At 35.0% G+C, this 15000-nt stretch overlaps 1 protein-coding gene across 1 annotated transcript in view; it reads right to left on the bottom strand.

The window, feature by feature from the left end:
• LOC115212072 (transcriptional repressor scratch 2) overlaps positions 1-15000 on the bottom strand; it is a 35023-nt gene that overhangs the window by 1639 nt on the left and 18384 nt on the right. The gene's annotated exons all lie outside the window — the stretch shown is intronic.

The raw sequence follows: 15000 nt of genomic DNA on the forward strand, positions 1-15000 counted from the left end.
AATAAAGTTTTGTGAGTAAAATTTGGTATAGCAAAAGTGGAAACCCACCAAAAGGACCGTTCCTCTTTCTTTACAGTAGAATTAACCCTTTACCTGGTTTAACACCATCTCATCCTTCAATTCCTTTAGCGAAATTCGTTGCGTTGCGAGTATTCGAGTAAAATACCCGGTCTAAGAGTAAAAGGTCAAAGAACCTGAACTTCCTCTTTTGACTAAACCATTAAAATAAAAGATGCACCGGTTTAATTCTTCATTCTGATTATGAGTGTATATATATTGTTATATCATTGTATTTGATTAACTTCCACAGTCACATATCATTCGCTACAAACACCAGCATTGACTGAGGTTAGTAAAACTTTTCATTCTGCATCTCTTTTAGCATATTCCAAATTTTATTGATTCCTATATCCTTGTTTTATTAAAAATAAATGTGTGTTTCATTCCCATTCATAGATATCAAACAAGAAATTTCGGTGACTTATAAAGATTTCAATAGAGAGTGTATTAAATCTTATAGTGAGCATATTACCATCAATCTACACGAGTAGTACTGTATATCGACCACACTCTATCACCATCTCAATATTGCAATAACTACTTTAGTTTTATATTATTCCTTGCGTGTGTCTAACTTCATAAACACTTGTTAACTTTATCGTCCAGATAAAATTTACCTACTCCTATCGTTAGCAACCAAAACAGTACTTTCCAGCTGGATCGAATACTAGATTTATAACTAGAAAATATACCAACCCCTTGATAATACTGAAAGTCACATATAATGAATCGACATTTCCTATTGAAATATTGCTTCACATTCACGACACGTATATTTCATTTAAAATAAATTATATGAATTAATATACCTATTTCTTTATTACCCACAAGGGGCTAAACATAGAGGGGACAAACAAGGACAGACATAGGTATTAAGTCAATTACATCGACCCCAGTACGTAACTGGTACTTAATTTATCGACCCCGAAAGGATGAAAGGCAAAGTCGACCTCGGCGGAATTTGAACTCACAACGTAACGCAGACAAAATACCGCTAAGCATTTCGCCCGGCGTGCTAACGTTTCTGCCAGCTCGCCAATATGAATTAATATACCCTCACGCTAACCACAGTAAGTGTCATATGAAATCGGAAAATATATAATAAAAAAGTTCAGTTATATGGCAAATCCCCAAAGAAATATTTGGAACGTATGAAATGTAAATGCTTAATAATTAACTGAAATATTTAGTGTAAAATACACTCAATAAATATGGAAGAGAATGTGAAAATAAATATATAAATAACTAAATTGTCATTGCAACGTTTGTAAAATTAGAATAAGCGCAAAGCAATTGCTGAATGGATAATCCTGTTTAATTACAAGGCAAGCACTTCCATTGCAAACTCCGTAGCATCTCAAACGCTGGCACCTTGCCACGCAGCATCACAACATGGTAATATATCATTAAGACTGCCTCCCGGAGCATTAACAGAATATTGTGTATAGCCAATATTGACAGCAGCGTTTTTACACTGCACGAATGCGTTACTGCACAAACACTTCGATATTTGGCACATTATCCCGTCTACCCGTTTCAAGCTGAAGCCACCATATTGTCCTTTTTTGCATCAGTTATAGCCTATCTTTTGAAAGTTTGTTTTATATTTACAACAATTGTGTTAGATATTGGTACAAGCGTTCGTGTTTGAACTTAGGTGATTTTCATTGATGAAGGATCATCAAAGTGAAGATATTCACTTTGTTTTACTGTGAAACCCAGAAGCAATCATATGATTCAGTTAAGGTAAAAATTGACCAATTCAATGATTGCTACGTGTGCATGTGTGTGTGTATGTGTGTGTGTGTGTGTGTGTGTGTGTGTGTGTTTGTGCATGCCTGTGTGTGTGTCTGTGTACCTGTGTGTGGTGCGTGTGTGTGTAATTTGAGTTTATCACTTTAAAGCTAGTTTAAGAATAACAAAGGGATATTTACTGACATGGTTACTCAATATTATGAATAAAGTTAAATTTATAATATACATATTGATAGAGTTGTATGTATTTACCCATGAAACATATCCCATGATAATATATATCAACTGAAAGCGATATCGATTACACAGGCCAACGAAACAATTTTTCGTGTTCTCTATTGTCAAAAAATTTGGACCTAACCTAGGGGTTTTAGAATCTGAAAATGACTAGATTTTAAGACACTAGATCCATATTTCATTGCTTTTTGTTTTTTGTTTGTTTGTTTTTTGTTGTTTTTTTTTGTTTTTTTGTTGTTTTTTTGTTTTTTGTCAAGAAACAGCTTATGAAGAACAAAGCATAACGGATAAACATACATTCTATTCAAAACCAGAATGTTTTCTTAAAATTCTACTGAAAAACTAGTAAAATCCTTAAAATTTTTACAGAAAAATTACATCAGTTTATGCTCAATTTCCCATGAATTTGTATTTGAATGATTTTCTTGAGTGCTGCACTTCAGTCAGGTCATGATCCAAGTTCTAACAATAATCCGCCAGCAGAAGCAAGTCTCATCTACCTTGATACTTTTGTTCTATTGATTTTATGTTCTGATGGAGATGTTTTCCTTGTTTGTCACTGAGAGTTTCAGGAAATAACGACGGAGATAGTGCAGCTTTATGTTCATATTTGCTACCCAACTTTTGAAAGTTCTCCAGCATGTTGTCAACTATTTCGGCATAGTTGGCTGCTTTCTTATTACCCAGAAAGTCATTTACAAACTATTCATGCATTCCATGCTGCTACTTCAATGCAATTCATTGAATTTTAAAAGTTCCCATCTTCTAATTTTCTTATTTGAGACCCATCAAATACTCCAGTTTTTATCTTTTCGCTGTTCAGACCGGGAAATATGTTGCAGATATAGTGAAAGTATGGTCCAACTTTATTCAGAGCATTAACAAACTGCTTCATAATGCTGAGTTTGATATGGAATAGAGGTATGATGATTTTTCCCAGTTGAACTAAAGGCTCTTCAACCATGTAAAATCACCCTGAAACTAATATTTCCAGCGGCCATTCTTTGATCACCCAATGTCTTTCCTTGACTCTGCTGTCCCACATACATAAAAAGCATAGATATTTCGTGTATCCACTTTGTTGCTCCAGGAAAAAATTTTAAACTCCATGCCTATTACTCACTGATGATAGCGGGGTTTGGATATCTTGAAATCTAGACGTAATGGCAAAACAAAAAATGCATGTCATTTTTAGATTCAGCATAAAAACCTTAAAACCAGGTAAAAATGTCCTAACAACAAAACACCTGTTCGGTTGGGTTATTTTAGTAATCAGCTATCCCTTGCTTTCAAAAGTAAACCAAGATTAAAATACCCATCCATATTAGAAATTTATTAGTAATTGTGAAAAAAGTTTTAAACCAGCTCGAAGAAAAATACAACTAAATACGAGCTGCTCTAATTCAATTTCTTAAGTCTTTTACACCGAAAGTTTCAAACGGAAATCCGTATCCTATTAATCTTGTCAATTTAAAATCTTTTGGAGACGATACACTAAAAGGTCTTTGTTGTTTAGTCACAAATCAACAATGATCGCTCAGATCAACGCCCAAGGAAGCTCCAGCAATAACCGCCCTGTCCTTTTTTTATAGTGTATCTTAAGACCACATTAACCAATGTATCACTTTTTAAAAGATGTCGGGTATAATATGAGGAAGGTTTGGTTACTATTTCTGAAGAATATTGTGACGATATAACTGTTACTTCCTTGATTTATTTCTCAATAGTTTAGTCTAAGTCAGACAGAAGAAATAAAACCAGCAATGTAAACTGACACAACACTAATTAATTTAACTGCGTATATTGCAATTAAATTAACCAGTGGTTATTGTGGGTGTAGTCTTAGTGATGTATTTATTTATAGCTATGTTAATTGAACAATAGCTAAGGGCTCTACACATTAATGGGTGATGGAATATAAAGAGTCGATCCTTAAACCAGAATTTCGATGCTGTATCGACTCGCTTGACTACGAATCTCTTGCTTTTATCATTAGTTTTCAGTTTAATTCATCTGGCCGTTACACGTATGCTAAACCATATATCACACATTTTCATAGTCAACATATAGACATATATTTTGTTATTTAGTCACGTGTGTGTGTGTGTGTGTGTGCGCGCGTGTATGTATAATCAGATTCAAATAATAAATCATTCAACGTTAATATGCACAAGTACATATATCAAAAGTACATATATCAAAAGATATTCTCATAGTGGCATCCGTGTCCACGCAAATACATTCATATACAAAGTTATTATAAAGAAGAAAAATAGTCTGTTTGCAAAACAAACTTTCGGGAAGGTCATATGATAATAGGATAACCTCATAATTATTTAACATACTAGACTAAAAATCGCTGAACTGATCGACTATCATATGATTTATCGATTGTAGAACTAATCGATATATTGAATATTATGGAAGATTTAATATTGACCATATTGGCGAACTGAACATAATTTATATATTAACGTTGGCCATTTCCTTCACTCAGACAACAATGATGGTGAAACTGACGATAGACATTTTCTTATTTTCGTAAAACTTAGTCAGAATACGTGACGAAGCGTATTCTTCTATTCTAATTATGGCCTTGCCTTTTCTATATCTTCTAGTTATGATAATATTCTAGCGTTTTACTAACAATACCAATTTATCGTTCCGCTAGTAATATCATTAAAATCGATCGTTTCTTTGTTTTAGATATGACGTCAAATTTTATACTGGTTACTGTTTGATTCTATTTATGGCAAAGCTATCTGCCTTTGGGTTCTTTCTTTCTTTCTTTCTTTTTTCTTTTCCTCAACCTGTTGAAGCTGAGAGTTTGAATTATTCCTTCGTTCTGTTTACTCTATCAAATCCTACACTGCTCTCTTTTCATTTTCTCACGAAAATATAATTATTTGTTGTTACTGGTGATGACGTTACATAGCATATTTGTTGTTTGTTTCAGTTCCTTCATTTCTTGTTCACATCAGCATCCTGTATTTCTAGTATCTTTAGGATATGCTTACTGCTGATGAATTTGGATCACGTATATTTTCATTTGTTCAAATTACATCAGCTTTGACCTCTGTTGTTTTCTTATTCTGATAATTAATTATGTTTACGGCTTCAAATTTGACACTTTACATTCTTTCACCCTAACATTGTTGTATGATGCTTAAAACAACCAAGCAAAAACAATGACACTGTTCAAACACAAAAAAAAAGTTTTAAGAACTGTTTTTATTTGTTTTTTTTTTGTTTAGTTATTTGGCTTATTGCAGTCCCAATAACTTAAAATTGAAAATAAATATTGCTCTAGTGGCTATATCTATTTTCATTTTTGCCTGACATGCTATTCTTGATCAGTCTATTCTTGCCCCTGTGGCAAGAATAGTCTGATCTTTATCGGATATTCAGTAAAACGTATTTTCCTAAATAGCTATTATTTTCTTTCTGATATTTCATAATATTACTACTTATAATAGCATTTATCGCTAGGTAATCTAACATCATTCTCTTTCCATGCTTCAATGAAATATTACTGTCAACATTATCCTTGTAAAAATTAATAAGTAATCTAGTAAAAGGTATTAAGTTTTCTTGCGGTTAAATGTAAAATTGTTTTTATATGCAACTATAATATGTGCAGTATTGTCTTTTGAGAGTGTAGTATTAAAATTGTATGGTACATTTATTTTGTTTCGTATTTATGTTTTGCATATAGCAACATGTACCAGTCAGATACTGCAGTTAATGCATTCGACTAAACCCTCTCCCCTAAATTTTCTGGCCTTGTGCCAAAATTTGAAACCAATCTTGTAGTAGTAGTAGTAGTAGTAGTAGTAGTAGTAGTTTTCTCGGATCCACCCCTCAAAAAGATTATAGTATACAAAGTAAAGTAACCGATACATATAAGAAAGCAAAATGTAAAAAATATGTAAATGAATACTCAATCAAATGGCTGGAAATTTGAAAATAATAACATCCCAACAGAAAAACTCAGCATAATGGGAAATACCTTTGACATAAAAATATCAACAACAGTAGGCATGCATTTACTGCATCGAACGTAAATAGGGATATCGAAAAGCTATCTTTTGCACATCTCCTTTGACACAATGAGACTTTTAATATGAAACATTTTCGATGTTAGAACAAGAGCTTGGAAGCATTTTGTGCGCAAGACAGGAACCAATCTACTATAATTCATTATAGTACAAATTTCGAATAGATCTTGAGAAATAATTAGTTTTAGAATTTGGTACAAAACCAGTAATTTCAGGGTGGGTGTAAGTCAATTACATCGACTTCAAGGTTCAATTGGTTCTTATTTTATGACTCCGAAAGGATGAAAGGTAAAATCGACTTCAGCGGAATCTGAACTCCACTCTTATGAAATATTAAAAGGTAGAAAGTGACTAATCTGTGCTATGTCAAAGCCACAGCAACTTTCTTTGTTCCAGCTAAGAGCTGGAAACACTCCTAGCAGATATCTAAACGGCCTCTCCTTTATTGAGGAGGAAGAATGCATGACAATGTGTCATCTTTAAAATAGAGGGTGGAGTGAATGATACGTCTACTTACAAGAAAGTCACTCAGTATTAAGGAAAAAAAACACGGAATCACTGTCAGACACATCGGTGACAATCTCGATCTTTGGTTAGTAGTCACCCTCGTGAAACAGTATGAGCAGATGACCAGTGCAGCCATTGCTTTTGACGATATCTAGTCGAGTGGTCTTACCGCGGACTACAAGTCCTCGTAACTCCAAAAGACTACTAAAAAATCCCAGGAAATTTTCTATGGAGGGTGCTGAAATGGAGACCTTATAACTCTGTATCAAAGGTAGATGGCCCAGCTGCTACTCATGTGGAAGTAAAACCTGTTGAAGGGTTTCCTACGCAGAAAGCCAAAAATGAACAAAAGCAATAACAGCCATAGCAATTCACTGATTTCCGAATCTAAGGCGACACGAGGCACAACACATAAATCAACAAATTAAAATTACTCCGTCATCATTGCCATGAGAAGAATGAAACCCATCTCCAATGCCAACCAGTGAAGATAAGAAAAGAGTTCACCCATAACAACAATAGCAGCTAAAACTAAACGGCAGAAAAACTCACTTAACAGTAATACTACTCAATCTAGTTAAGAGGTCGGGGCCGAGACTGAAGCTAAAGGGAAGGTGCTTTCTTCAAATGCTGAAAAAGTCCCGATAAAAAACAAAGAATTTTTTTTTAAATAGTCATTAAAAAAACACGGTGCAGGGTACGTCTGTGAAAAGGAGATATTCTCCGCTGAGGAAGAACTCATGAAGAACAGTCTGTACTTGTTGAGGAGGAACCAGCCTCCACTCTTGAGACAAGGAAACTCAAAGCCGTTCGCAAGATAACAAAGTTCTATGACATTTATACGATACACACGAGGAATAACCAAACGAATTTCTGAGTGCAGAAAATCGGATCAGATTTTAAATAGCCTCCCCACCCACCACCACCACCAAAAATAAACAGTACAAATTTCGAATGGATCTTATAAAATATTATGTCAATGATCTAGAGGACGCAAGTCTTCACTTTCCCATTGTGACCACAAAGCTCCTTATAGAAGATTTTGGAACTTTCAGCTATGAAAAATACAAGAGGGAGGTAGAGTGAGTGAAGAGGTACAATAATCAATGCAAGTGGACGTTAAATTCTTGTAAAGAAATGCTGTTTTAAATATTGTTTTATCATACAAAAGTATCACTTTATATATTTGTTAGCATTTTCATAAGTTTTTGATTCATCCCATTTTACATTGTAGAATGTCCTTTAACTTTCCCCTTGTCTTTCAATAACTTGTCCAACCCATACATCTCTATGTGCCTCTTTTAACGTTTCCTTGTACTTTTCTACGAAGGATGTCTTCGAGTCCTTATGGTTAATAAAGAAAAGTTTGGGTGGTGGATTGGAAGACTTGTCAGCGTACTTTGGCGTATTTGTTCCATTTCTTTGCGTACTAAATTCAAACACCGCCGGGGACTACTTTTCCAGTCTTTCTTTCAGAGTAGATAAAATAGAGTGCTGGTTAAATACGAGGGAGAATGAAAACGACTGACACTCTCCCTAAAATTGCTGGCCTTTTGCCAAAGGTTAAAACCATTATTATTACTGCGACGTCAACTTTGCTTTTCATTCCTCCGAATTCAATAAAATAAAGTACCAAGTATTAGTAGTTTTTACTTACATCAAAATCATAAAACATGCCATTGCTGGGGGTTTTTTTTCATTTTTTTTATTCAATCAGTCCATAAACCTGTGAGTCTTATATTCTCTGAATAGTTTCCTTCTTTTTACTACATTCTTATAATTCACAATAGACTTGTATGTTTGTGTACAAAATAATGGTATGGTTACACGTGTACATGAATGTGTGTGTGTGTAGGAGGAGAGTGTGTATGTGTGTGTGTAGGAGGAGAGTGTGTATGTGTGTGTGTAGGAGGAGAGTGTGTATGTGTGTGTGTGTGTGTGGTGTGTGTGTGTGTGTGCATATGTGTTTTCATAATTTACTAAGCTGAGACCGGTTTGTATTATACATCAATAAATTGTTGTGTGGTTAGATACATTTTCAGGGTCATTACAACGCTTGTATTGAGCATGATATATGAAGCATGACTATGACGATCATGAAATAAAAGTCATAATATAACTAGTTATCTGCTATATTTTTAATGCATTTTCATATATTACTCATTATATATATATATATATATATATATATATATATATATATATATATATATTATATATATATTAAGATAATCATTGACCCTTCTATTCAATTGGATATCAAATTAAAATGCTGGGCTACCACAGCATATGAAAACTTTCAAATTATCTTATTTTGAGTAGGTAAGGATCTAGACGGTAGCACGTGACACACACACACAAAAATTTTAGTGTATATCTGTTACTCTAAAATACAATAAAACAAATCTATATATATAAAACTCTAGTTGTGTGAGTGTCTGTCCCCTTCGATTTAGATTCCTAACTCCTCCCACATTTTGCGGTGCAGTTTAACCAAATTCGGGTATCTTATAGTCGTGATTCATATCGAGCCCGTCTGACTATTAGCGCGCATCAACGATGAGTCTACGATTTTAAAAATAATTTAACATCATTTTTTATTCCATTTTAATGCATAAAATGCATCGTATGTCGATGGCGGCGGAGTTGGCGTCCACGCTCACAGCTGCACCTGTTTGCTTCTCCCCCTTCCCTCCCTCGTGAAGCTGTGGGGAAGGGAGTGTAAAGAAATCAACGTCGTAATGCGTTGTGAAGGAAACCAGCGTTCTTTTAGAACAACGACTTCATGGCTTGAAGACACCAAAACAAAAATGGCTAAGAAAGCCCGAATTTATAAGTAACTCTCTAAAAATGCTTATATAGTTATTTCCCTTACAAACCCGAGCAACGCCGGGCGATACTGCTAGTATTTAATAAAAGGCTCTAACAGCTATTTTTCTTTTCTTTTTGCCCCCTTCAATGAAAACCACGAGTGGAGTGAAATATAGCGTTGATCAACTTCCCTGACGTTTTCGATGCAAAATTAACCGTAAATTGAATGACTATGATACTCGGATAAATACAAATATTATACTAATATTCGTTAAAACTTCATATTAAAGCAGTAAGTATATGCTTAATGATGAGATCTAGTTATCAAGTAAATTCAAACATTCACCAAACCTATCACCCGATTAATTTGCACTTTAGTTTAGTTCGTATGCATTTATATTATTTTGGGGAAACGTTTCTTTGAAAATCTGTCCGTCTTATTGTCTGTCTTCATACGTTTACATCTATTAACACATTTAATTCTATGATTTAGATTTCAATGTACAATGCTCCTTCCTTGCCAACCGCAACCTGCTGGCCTCTTCCAAATGAAACTCTGCTTGTGATCTTCATTCACGTCCATCTAACAAGCTTCGACATATACATTTATAGACACACCGTACAAAGGAAATAGGAAATATACAGGTATGGGTATAAACTCAACACAAACAAATACAAACACATCTCACATAGATTAAAGCATGCAGGCACACGCACCAAGCATACAACCACTACTAACACTCACATACACGCACATACAACACCATCACAAGCACACTCACGCAAATGCAACCATCTCTAGCAAACATGCACATACAGCAGTTTCAAGCATGTACACAATACAACAATTATATCACGCTAACTCAACCATAACTAACACACAAACACTTCCACAACACAGAAACCTACTTTAATGACATGCTGAAACCCTTTAATAATGTTAAAGCACCACTGGCAAGTCAGTTCTGAGATTATAATTTCCAACGCTGATAATGTCTCCACGCAAGAACAACTAAAATTAAGTGGTATGCACAAGAGTATAGTATATAAGCTATAAAGTTGTAGTACATTTACATAACTTCAATCCAGTACTAACTCGGTGTATCAGTGTCTATAAATGAAATATCTAACAGTTTCGTGAACAGAAGCAAATGTACAAGGTAATTAATGTTGCACTCTATGGAAGAAACAAAAGAAATTTCAACGTTTCAGGCAGTGGCCCGACGACCAGACAAAACCAGAGGAGAAAAGAAGGGGTGGAGGAAAAAGTTTCGTGGACGCACTGTTTTCAAATGAAAGTTACGCAATGAAATGAATGTCACCATGTAGCTTTCACTGCATAACTCTGATTCTACAAACTTTTTCTTTGTTGTTGAGTTGATGTTGTTGTTGTTGTTGTAGTTCTTCTTCTTCTTTTTCTTTTCTTCTTCTTCTTCTTCTTCTTCTTCTCATCATCATCATCATTATTATTATTATTATTATTATTATTATTATTATTATTATTGAGTGAGAGAGCAGTGCATGCCATCAAAGTGACACTGGGGTAAAATATACGAAGCCCATTATATCCATCATGATTGCCCACCTGATAAGGGTATACCAGACACATGCATCACAACCATATGTGCGCGACATGGTGATCTTATATCAAGATTAACAGCACATAATCTTGCTGGTGGGCCCACTTGGAATTTTCTTCAGGTCGAGTAACCCATCCCGCTCAAAAGGTCCCTGAATATCCAAACCTGAATTATCCAAACCCCTAAGAATTCCTCCCAACACATGGCTATGATAGTCCCCCACTACTTCTGCTCGTGATCAGAGATGCACATATCGTCAGCCGCTATGGGATATGTTCAACTGGTTAAAGTCAAACAACTGATAAGCGAATCTGTAGTATTGAGCAGAATATCTGCTGTAGTCCATCTTTTATACCAAGACAAAACAGTGTACATGCTAACACTTCCAATCAGTTAAGATGAGAAGCCATGAGAGCCACTGCCTGGTACTGCATCAGGGCATTCGTTATTATTGTTTATTATTATTATTATTATTATTATTATTATTATTATTATTATTATATTATTATTATTATCATTATCATTATCATTATCATTATTATTATTATTATTATTATTATTATTATTATTATTATTATTATTATTATTATTATTTGCACAGCTTCTAAAGCTGGCGATGTACTACGGTGCCAACTAAGGTAACACCCCTTATTTTTCGAGCACCATCCGGAGTATTCGAGCGGTTCCAAGCAGTACTGTTTTCTGTAAGTGCTCCACCCTTATTACAGCCCCAATTTGTTCCATGTACTTCTCAAGGTTTTTACTCATTGTTCCCAGGACTCCGACAATTATTGGTACTACTACCAACTTTTTCATATGAAAGCAGAATGGAGCAAGTCCACGTCTAAAAGACTGAGAAATATGACAGTTTAACCATCAAATTGAGTAACAAAGTCGTAAGTTAAAATATGAAAAGCTATCACAGATTTAGGTCCTGTTAAAAGGGCTCATTATTGATATAGAAAAGATGAATAAGTATACATGCTATTTTATGTACTGAAATTGTTGTAAGGAGATGATGTTGATAGTGTAAGCAGTGATGGAAATGGTGAGGAGCAGTGTTAGATGAAATGAAAGTTATATTTTGTCAACTGGTGTATTGACGAAGCTGGTAGTGCTGTGGTATTGATGAAGGCAATGGTTTTGATCATCTATTGCAATCTTGATAGCAAGTGTGATACTGAAATGTAATATCGCAATCAGATACACAGGTACAAGTGTACGAGTTCCGTGATTGCTCTGTATTGTTAAGTGTGTAAAAGTTATAGATTAACTCAGGATTTATTTTCAGAATAACAGAATAAGTATCATACGTTGTCACCATATTACACTATATCACATTGTGTCTTGTGTGTGTATGTGTGTGTGTGTGTGTGTGTGTGTGTGTGTGTGTGTGTGTGTGTGTGTGAAAGAGACAGTTTCCATATATCAGATTCCTTTCACAAGCTGTTGGTCAATCTAAGGCTATGGTAAGGCAATTCCAAGGTGACACGCACTGGGATCGAAACCGAAGTACGTGGTTGCAAAGTGAACTTCTCAACTATGCAGTGTGTCTGTATGTATGCATGCATGCATGTATGTATGTACGTATGTATATATGTACGTATGTATGTATGTATGTACGTATGTATGTATGTATGTATGTAGTATGTATGTATGTACGTACGTACGTACGTATGTATGTATGTATGTATGTATGTATGTATGTATGTATGTATGTATGTATGTATATATTATGTATGTGAGAAAGTTTGGAGGCATAGCATGTACCTGATTTGTGACGGTAAATTTTTGAGCGATCTAAGTCAGCGAGCTGGTTTCAGGTTCTGTGAGAACCCGACGCTTCTCTAAATATCTAAGATATTTGAAAAAGGCTCGGATGATTCAATTTGCCATTTCTTCTCATGTTTCATGGCCTATATTATTATTGGTTATTATTCTTGTTTCGTTTTCCGTGGCCAGAATATATTAGTCAATACTTTCAAATTGATGCACTTGATAATAAAATATTAGAGAAAGATGAAGGCAGAACTATTGCGATAACGATTGGATAGTCGCATTGCCTCATGGCTGGTTGGTTAGTTGGTTTGTAGAGCGATGATGCTTTTATTTGGTTATATGTTCTTTTGATACTTTTATTTTCTATACTTACCAGTTATCAGACATAAACTCAGTAGTATTTATTCAATCATGAACTAATATGATGCTAATATTTATTTAGACGTTTATAGCCCGTTGAATCATTAGGTCGATAACAATGTGAAACAAAATAAGGTGAACAAAATAAATAAATAACACACCAGATGGTCTAAGATCAATATCGCATCATGAAGCAATGCACAGTCGAAAGTGGAAAGTGTTTGCCTAGTACTCATTAATCAAGACGGCCATGGTACAGCCCATCCGGACCAACTTCGATGTGGGTCGTTCATCGCATAAGAAAAAAATGCTGGTGGTGATAGTGAAAAGTCGACAACGACGAAGGTGGCTATCAAGATAGTTACAAACAATGGCGGTCATGATGGTTGTGATAATGATGCTCATGTCGACGACGAAAAAGACTACAAAAAATGAGTGATGATGATGATCATCATCATCAACAGCAGCAGTGACAACAGCAACAGCAGAATCGTCGCTGTCAACATCCTCATCATCATCATCATCATCATCATCATCATCATCATTATGTCTACGATGATAAAAATAACATGAAAAGAATGATGATGACAACGTTGATGATAATGAAGACCACGACAATGATGAAGATGGCGATGATCATCATCATTGTCGTCGTCGACGTCGTGGTCTTCATCATCATCACCATCGCCGTCGTCATCATCATCATCATTATCATCATGTCTACGATGATGAAAATAACATGAAAAGAATGATGATGACAACGATGACGAGGATGTATTATAGATAACAAGATGAAAACATAGTTTTCATCTGTTACGCTTATATATTTATTTATAAATACTTATTGATCCTGCACAGTAAATTTGTGAGTCGATCGTAATCGTCTGCACTTAGACAAACTAATTATTTGTCGTCTGCTCGCTAAGTAATTCGAGGAGCGAATTAAATCTCCCATGTTTTACGTAAGGATGTTATGGTTTGTTTGTTGGGGTGTTTGGATGAGTAAACAGATGGATGGATATAGAGAGGAAATGATAGGAGCTGGATGAGAACTAACAAGGAATAGAAGTAAATGTTCGGTTGATTAGATGTTTGGGAAGTATATTTGATTCAATGACTGAATGGATGGGTTTATGGCGGAGAGACAGCTGGGAGAATGTAAAGGAAGGCCGAGAAGTAGAGGGAATGTGCGATCAGTTGGTTGATTTGATTTTTGGAAGGTGTGTCTGACCCTTTCGCTCGACGGTTGGTTGAATTGTAAAATGGTTGATTGCATAAGTGAATGGATGGGTGGGTGCTTAAATGGACAACTTGGCGCACGAATGGAAAGATGGACGACCAACTTGATGAGAAAATGGATCCTTGGATGGCTCGATTGGCATGTGGATGAATGCGTGTATGGCTGCTGGTTTGATGGATGATGAATGGAGATACGGATAAACAGCTGGCTAGATAGATGGACGGACAGTTGCATGATGGGATGAATTGCTGGCTAGGGAAATAGATGTAAATATAAAAGTTCTCATTTGCTTGTTTGAGGTGTGAGATTGTCTGATTCGTTGTTTCGTTTTCTTTGTATGTCTATCTTGTTATCTATTGACAAAAGTCCTTTGGTTTCTTCTATGTTTAATTGAATTCTTATATTAAATATGGACAGGGGTTGAATAGTATCAAAAGAATTTTAATTTTAGTTCTCTTTTGTGATGTTGCTGTTATAAATGATATTGTTTCATAGCATCCCTCGTTAAAAACGTTTGTCAAACAAAAATTATCAATAAAACGAATTACGTATTGGTTTATTTCAAATAGGATTCAACCAACTGTATGCTTTTCTACTCAAGGCACAAAGCCCA

The sequence above is a fragment of the Octopus sinensis genome, linkage group LG5 (genome assembly GCF_006345805.1).
Source record: "Octopus sinensis linkage group LG5, ASM634580v1, whole genome shotgun sequence".
In the NCBI taxonomy this organism is placed as follows: domain Eukaryota; kingdom Metazoa; phylum Mollusca; class Cephalopoda; order Octopoda; family Octopodidae; genus Octopus; species Octopus sinensis.